Source organism: Galeopterus variegatus, unplaced genomic scaffold, assembly GCF_000696425.1.
Source record: "Galeopterus variegatus unplaced genomic scaffold, G_variegatus-3.0.2 Scaffold7434, whole genome shotgun sequence".
NCBI lineage: Eukaryota > Metazoa > Chordata > Mammalia > Dermoptera > Cynocephalidae > Galeopterus > Galeopterus variegatus.
The window spans coordinates 29,441-37,863 of NW_007733545.1; the positions used below are offsets into that span (position 1 = coordinate 29,441).

General features: G+C 41.8%; 1 protein-coding gene across 1 annotated transcript in view; it reads left to right on the forward strand.

Moving 5' to 3' along the window:
* The first annotated feature begins 5,223 nt into the window (after positions 1-5,223).
* The window catches only part of LOC103607450 (disks large-associated protein 1-like), a 65,455-nt gene continuing 62,255 nt past the window's right edge, over positions 5,224-8,423 (forward strand). The window contains exon 1 of the mRNA XM_008591957.1: positions 5,224-5,248. The gene's annotated coding sequence lies outside the window, so the exon portion shown is untranslated. The remainder of the gene's footprint in view (positions 5,249-8,423) is intronic.

An 8,423-nucleotide genomic window follows, 5' to 3' on the forward strand; every position in this document is an offset into this window, starting at 1 on the left:
CCTGGGGAAACCCTCATACACTAAGAGCTGAAGCATCAAGAAGGTGAGGACGGCACGTGCTGCTGTTCAGTGAACTGAAAGGTGGTGTGGCTGGAGGACCGAGCACTGAGGGACGAGGCACGTGCAAAGTCAGAAAACAGAAAATGGGCTGTTTTGGTTATCTGTCGCTACATGCCGTACACCCCAAGTGTAGCAACTTAAAAATGTCCATTGTATTATACCTACAATTTTGAGTCAGGAATTTAGGCATGGTTCAGTGGGTGCTTCTTCTGTTCCACATTCAGCAGGAAGTTGGTGTGTTAGTCAGTATTCTCTGGAGAAATGGAACCAAGATGTATATCACTTGACTCGAGTGATTATGGAGGCTGAGAAGTTCCAAGATCTGCAATCAGCAAGCAAGCTGTAGACCCAGGAGAGCCAGTGGTATAGTCCCAATCTGAGTCTAAAAGCCTGAGAACCAGGAGAGCAATGGTATAAATTCCAGTCCAAGTCTGTGTCCAAAGGCAGAAGACCTATATCCCAACAAAGACAGAGAATTCTTTTTACTCAGCCTTTTTGTTCTACTCAGGTTTTCAACTGATTGGATGAGACCCACCTGCATTAGGGAGGGCAATCTGCTTTACTCAGTCTGTTGATTCACATGTTAATCTCATTCAGAAAAACCATCACAGATGCACTCACAGTAATGCTTGGCCAAATGTCTGGGCACCCCATAGCCCAGTCAAGTTGATACACAAACCAGCCATCATAGTTGGGCTGGTCTGAGGGATCAAAGATGACATTATTTGGTTTCAATGGCTACAAGTATGGGTTCAGCTGTAACTCTTGACTCAAGCACCTATAAGCACCATGCAGCTTTAAGACTTCCTACATGTCAGCTCTGGGCTCCCAGAGAGTGTGTTTCAGAAGACAGGAAGTCTTAAGGTCTGGGCCCAGAAACTGGCAGAGCATCACTTCCACCATATTCTATAGGTCAAAGCAGTTACAGAGACCATCCAGATTAAAAAGAATGACAGAGATGCCACCTGTCAATAGGAAGAGTTTCAAATAATTTGTGGACATAAGGCCAGCCAAGATTTATTCTCTGGACACAAATAATATACACCCTCTGTAAGGCAAAAAATACTCACCCCCTATAAAAACCTCAAAAATCTCAACCCAAGCTCAAGTTTGAGATCTAGGTTCTTATCATCTAAATAATGTTCAGGTGCTGATGGGGCTCCTTTGATGCTATTGTTTAGCACAATTTCTCTCAATATGAAGACCTGTGAACTAAAAAGAAAAAGCATCTGCCCCATATACACCCAGCATATAGCAACACTACAGGGATGAGGTAAATGCATTGAACACTTTCATTCAAAGAGCGGAGGAACTTGCAGCTGAATAATCTCAGCCTGTTTCCTGCCCATAGAAATTTGGAGGCCCTAAGGACTTTTTGCACTTTGAACTACCCCTTTGCACTTTATTTGAGCTGATGATGTGTTTACTACTATACTTCTCTTATAATCTTTATGGGCTTCCTATGAATCTTACTAGATTGTACTCTGTTAAACAAAACACACATCCACAATTTTCTTCAAGACAGACCCTTCTTGGGCCCAGGCTGTGGAACAACACCCCTGGAATTCTTAGAAACATTTTTGTCTGTTTTATAAGCTCTATAAGGCACACACTTAAATGGTAAATCAATGAGATAATTTCAAACAGTGATAAGTGCTATTAAAAAAAAGAGAGTAATGGGGTCGACAGTTATTTCTGTGACTGCTCTAAATAAAGTAATCAAGGAGGACTCTCTGAGGAAGTAACATTTGAAGTAAAATCTGAATGAACAGGAAGAGCTACCTACAGGGAGACTCAGTAGGTTAGGAGAGAGTATCCAGGCCAGAGGCGACTGCTCTAAATAAAGTAATCAAGGAGGACTCTCTGAGGAAGTAACATTTGAAGTAAAATCTGAACGAACAGGAAGAGCTACCTACAGGGAGACTCAGTAGGTTAGGAGAGAGTATCCAGGCCAGAGGGAGCAGCAAGCACACTGGCTGGGAGCAGAAAGGAACTAGCATTTCAAAGCCCAGAGAGAAGACCATGTAGCTAAAGCATCTTGACTAAGGGAAAAAGTCATGTGAGATAAATGAAAGAAATAGGGAAATAGGAGGAGATATATCACGTTGTTGGCCAGGGATAAAAATTTATTTGGTGTTTCAACAATGAAGTGTCATTGGAGGGTCTTAGTGAGCCCTAGTCATTCACACATTAGCATGAATTATTTTAACCTGACCCTTTCTCCTATGAATTATTTTAGATCAATTGAAATTAGTCATTAAGTGAAAAAGGTAGGAAAGAGGGTGGAATAATTTTGGAATTAGCAGACAGCTGCAGAAAATATACCTGGCTAGTGATTTGCTCTGGCTTGCAGGAAGATAATAGTCACAGTCTACAAAAATCACCACAAGTTTAGAAATTTTGCTTTAAAGATATTGAATTGAGGGAAAATAGTTTTTCTTTTATCTTTTCTTTTCAATTTTATTTTCAAATACTTCTGCAGGCTATGAGAAAGTAAATGAGGGGGGTGGTAGGATCCAGCGTGCGTATATATGCATATATGTCTGTTATGGCTAACCTGAATTCCTGGCAATGGCAATGTCAGCCACTCACCAGATAATGTCTACTGTGTGTCCTGAAGTCAGCAGTACTATGTGTAGCTTTTATACATCAACATCAATCAATTCTTAAATATTCAAAATTTTTAAAATATTCTCATATTAAGATAAAAGATATCTTTCCCCTCCTCCTATAATTTTGTGTATCATGTTAATATTAGCTATATATCTAGATTTAGCTAATTCTAGATATTCTAGATTTTCACTTTGACATAGTTACTTTGCAATATAAAGGCCTACTCTACTATAGAGAAAAGTTCAACTGGGGCTTTAAAAAAATAAGTCCATATGGAGCTAATGAATCACTAATATTTTCATACGTTATAATGTTTATAGTTAGAGTTCTAAACTCAGGCTTTTGTTTGTTGTTTGTCTTTTTTCCTAACTCGATAATGCATTGTTGGGCTCCCCTCCACCCCACCCTCATTTTCCATAGGGATTTGTTTAGCTTTTCTTGTTTTCTTGCATAAAGCCTGCACGTCAATTAGAGCACATCGTTTTCTTTTCATTTGGGTGACATTTGCTGACATCATGGTTGCACACAAAGATGAATATGGCTGAAAAAATTAATATTCTGATGTATATAAAGATTCTACAGTTTGAAGATGGGATTATTGCTTAATAGGCCAATTACTTGTATCTGACTTTGGTTCTTGGTTTAGCGAGAAATGTCAAGTCCAAAGAATGTCAAGTCCATTTAGGTCATCTTCTTGGTCGATTGTCAATGACTATTATTTCCAAGGTGATGTGTGGATAGTATATTTTTTGTATATAACAGGATTAACAGGTTTTGAAATGACTAGCAAAATAATAGTAAATGCTAAGCTCACTCACATTTGGCTTGTTCAGTTAAACTATATCCCCCTTTATGAATATCTCAGAAAGTATTATAAAGTTCAAGATTTTCTTCTCTGGGCCTGTTTAAAAGAAACATCAGTTTTGACAGTGGTGCCATAAAACCAGTTCATACCAACTTGGGAGAACCAGTTGTTACATTTTCAGGAATTTTCTGAGCTCACTGTTACCGATTAAATTATATATACTTACCATTAAATGAATTATATTAAAAATGAAAATATTTAATACCTAAAACTTGCCACTTCCTGATCATTTGAGTGGATTTTACTTCTCATGCTCCTGAGGTTGTTTGTAGCTCCTGCACCTGCAAGGGAGAATACCACATGCTGGTGTGGCTACTCCAAGTCTCTTCCCAAGTCCACGTCCAGGGATGAATTTATATACATAGTGTTGAACCCAAAAGGTTTTAATTTAATGAAAATAATTTATATGAAGGTGAAAAATAGGTCACATAAAAGATGTAATGACAATAAATTTACTGGGAAAAAAGCAGGCAGGGATGCAACTGAATGCATGATTTTTTCCAATCATGGTTGACATGCTGAATATGGATGCAAGAGTTTGGCTAAAATCAATAAAAGCATTCTTTGAGAATCAACTGGCTACATGGAACTTGCCATCAAAATTAGTGTATATTTTATTATTAGACTATTATAGATTGTGTGGTACACATCCTTTATATCAGTAAAATGCATAATAAACATATGTACATATATATGCATACTTTCTCTCCCGGAGAGTCCCTTGTTAAATATTGACCAGACACCATCGGTTCTGCAGGAAAAATTAAATTTAATAGGTAACTTAAAAGAAGCTTTTCCAGAAAGTCATAATGGAGACATGTAATCAGTGTGTGTTCATGCTGACACCAATTTGGATGACCAGTATTGAAAAGGGTTTTGTTTTCATTTTTAATTGGAAACTCATCCATTTGAAAGAAAATGAGATTTTTTAGCCAAATGATACTGTAGACATGATTGCTCAGCCTAAAGGATCATGGCCACTGCATAAAGACTGGGGAATATTGTTTATTTAAAACTATGACTTACAAAAAATACAGGTCTAATTGATCTTAGTTTAGTATTTTCACCTTTAAATTCAGCAAAAAGGCACATGAATATCCAGTCAAGGGTGACGTTTGCTTGGTTCATGAATAACTTGACATGCTCTGATGGCCGTTCACTTTCTGACCTGCAGGGAGCCGAAAGCTGAAGCCATCAGACCAAGAAAAGGGCCTCTGGCCCAGCCAGCCCAGAGAAGAAAGTTGCCAGATCATATCGTGGTTTTTAACCATCTGTTACGTATTTCAACAGAAACTCCAGCCCAATATGTATCAAATGGTCTCCACTCACAGTACTAAACAGGAAGTTGTGGTCCCCACGTGTCCTGTTGTATGAAGTTTTATAGATCCTAATCCAGCATCATTTATACACAGAAATAATCACTCAGCCAGACTTGGCCTTTGTCTCATCCAAAAACACATCCTATCCCTTATTTAGTGAAAAATCATTCCAAATAGTTTTAGTGAAGCCACTCATCAGGTCTAATCCAGGACTCAAAATTATTTCATTCTGAAGTTGATATTCGCTAAGTTCTCAAAATGCCAGCAAAAAATCCAGAACCAAAGCATGTGTGTGTTACCAGAAGACTGGAAAAAGAGACTGAGTCTGCTATATAACTGCTGCTCTTTGTTTTTGTTCAAGGTGTCATAAAACTGAGTTCTGCAGTTGAAGGTACGTTTCTATAACCACCCAATCAATACTGTTTTGCTTAAAGGTTGTGCAGCGTGGCTTGTAGCTAGAGAGCTTCTGTGGCAGTGGTGTTTGATGCCATGTTGCAGCTGCCCGCTATTGTCATCCCATCTGTGTTTCTGCTCGTTCTGGTCATGTATGCCCAAATCTCTTGGCCCTCCACCAATGGCATTAACAGCAACATGAGAGGGCAGCATTATGAGAGTGAATATGTCTGTGTCTATTTTCTGATGTGATTGCCTCAGAGAGCACCTGGCTCTCCAGCGACCTCACTTGAGTCTGGACACTGAGTCTTGTCGTGAACCTTGGCCCCAGTGCTTTCAACAGGGCCTCATCTAGAGTCCTTTATCCCAGCATGGCAGACATGTCTGCCCAGGAAGTGCATGGGCTTGAAGAACCGTTAAAGCTTCCTGATGAGAAAACTAGATGCTCAGGACATTTGCTAGTCTCATCCCGGGTTCCTCCTGGGCAGGGGGATCCCCCGTGACGAGATGTCTTGAGAACCACCTAACTTTAGTGCTGTGCATGTCAGTGGAGGCAGTTCCCTTTAGTTATGCATCCAGGAAGCTGAGAAGAAAAGGAGAGGGACTTTCAGAAAGTATGAAGGACACAGCATAGCAACATAGCAGAGTGTTTTACCGAGTCACGCCAAGGAAGTTAAGAAAATCTCATTGTCTGGAGTGATTCACTGGTTAATAGTATGAGATTGCTCTCCTTACCCTCATAGGAGCTTTATAATTCAAAGGTAGAGAATGTATAATTTTCTCTTTATGTGAGTTTTTGTGTTTGTCTGGGGTGCGTGTGTGTGTTCTCATCTATTGGGAGTTTGTTGGTCATGTTTCGGAGTTTTCTCCATCCTCAATTAATCAGGGGAGGCTGCTTGGAAGAGGTGGTGGGCTTTAAGGTGAGTTCTCCAACTTAAAGTAGGTGCAGCTTGATGAATGGCCCATGCATGGAGTGGGGAGGGTGCCAGGGGTTGGCGTGGAGAGGCCACCAGCTTGCCTCAAGCAAAGGGATTCAGTGGGCTGGAGGTTGAAGATTGGGAGATGAGAGAGGAACTCAGTCATGCACCCCCAGGGCTGGCAAATCCAAAGTGGGGGGCTCTGTCTCTTTCATGGCTTTAGTAACATCACATTTTACAGAAATGTAAATGTAAATGAAAAGGCAGTATTTCAAACATACATATGCTGCTACTCTAAACCAAAGAAAAAAGCACAAGAGCAGAGGTGCAGGCAGGGGCGTTTTGGGGTCAAGAAAGAGACAAGCAAAAAGATGTGGCCTCGAGGAGGGAGAGCATGTTTTGGGCCTTTGCTGGGCCAATCAGAAGTTCAAGTTCTCGGGCTGGCCCAGTGGCGCACTGCTACAGTGCGCCACTTGGGAGCATGGCGGCGCTCCCGCCGAGGGTTCGGATCCCACATACAGACCGGTTCCTGCTCACTGGCTGAGCGAGGTGCGGGCGCAACACCGAGGGTTGCGATCCCGTTGCCGGTCCCAGTCCGGTACGGGCGCGACACTGAGGGTTGCGATCCATTGCCGGACACAAAAAAAGACAAAAAGGAAAAAAAAAAAGAAGTTCAAGTTCTCTCTGCACATTGAAATGGAATTGTACTGAAAGACTATCCAAACCTCTCCCTGCCCAGCAAAATATAAGAAACACTGAAACAAAATCAAGCAGGCCCGTGAGAATGACCTTGTGCACAGAAACTCCCAATGATGACTTGTACACAGAGTTTCAGTTAATTATCTATAGAATTACAGATAGCACTTGGTCTTCCCTGCACTGTTTCGATGTGTTATCAGGGAAAGGCTTTGAAGTCATAGCTTTACATTGCCGCTTGGAGTAAGCATGATATTCCACTTGCAGCAAAAGAGTGTAGAAACAAAATAAAGTTTTTTTTAAAAAAAGTCAGAAAGCTAAGAGAACATTAGGTAGTTTAAAAACTAGTGTCCTGCTGGAGGTTGCTACTGGAAGATGTGTCTTGTCCAAACCCCCCAAACAGGGTTGTGTTCTCCAGAGACAGATGAGAGTGGCGGGAGATTAGAGTAGAAGGACAGCAACTTCCTGGGCTTGTCTGTGGCCTCCGTGGCCTCCCTCAGCCCTTGGCCTCCTCCAGGTCCCTGGGGGTTGCAGGAAGTCCTTGGGAGTGGCTGTGGGTGCCAAAGGTCAGGCCCACGTCCACTGCTGCTTGAGCATCTTTTTGGCAGCGTATTGGCTGAGGGCTGTGACAGCTTGGAGGCTCGGAGCATGCTGTGTTGTCATCGTGTCGGAACATGTGTGTTGAGGGCAGTGTGGGGATGTGGTGGTTGGGGTGGGCATGTTTTCTGTGCATGCATTCTCCATGCATCCAGAATGTGAGAGACTCTCACAAGCTTGCTCAGTGTAATGTATGTCAGACACTCTCCTGATGAGAAATCAAATGTCAGATGGCAGTCCTTGTGACTGCCTCGCTAATTACCGTCCTTGCTATTTCCCATCTGTGGAACGAATTCAAGGCAGCTTTTTGCAACTGATCATGTCAGAATATGCAAATCAGTGGAGGGGATCCACTGCCAGAAGCAAAACTTCTTTCCTTTTCTTTAAAAACCACTCTGTTATGGATTATTCTAGAATTCTTGAAATAGCATTAAATATTTTAGGTAGATTCTCTTTTTTTTTTTTTTTTTTTTTAAGGAAAAACAATTGTCAAAGTTATAAGAGAAAAATCAAGAAAGATTCCATTTGCCACTTCCTACCAAGTATTTGTGTCATGCAACCCCCTACCTCCTCCCTTTCTTTTATTTTTATTTTTTTTTCCCTTTTTTTTTGTCTTTTTTCGTGACTGGCAACGGATCACAACCCTCAGTGTCGCGCCCGTACCAGACCGGGACCGGCAATGGGATCGCAACCCTCGGCGTTGCTCCCGCACCTCGCTCAGCCAGTGAGCGGCCGGTCTGTATGTGGAATCCAAACCCTCGGCGGGAGCGCCACCGTGCTCCCAAGTGGCACACTGTAGCAGTGCGCCACCGGGCCGGCCCCCCTCCTCCCTTTCTGAAGCAGGGGTGCCCTCCTCAGCATTTAGCAGCTTCACGTCAGCTGTTAAATCCAGTAGAAAGAAAAAAAAAACATTTTATATCACATTAATGGTAAGGTTAAAAGTGAAATGTCTGTGAACAACTT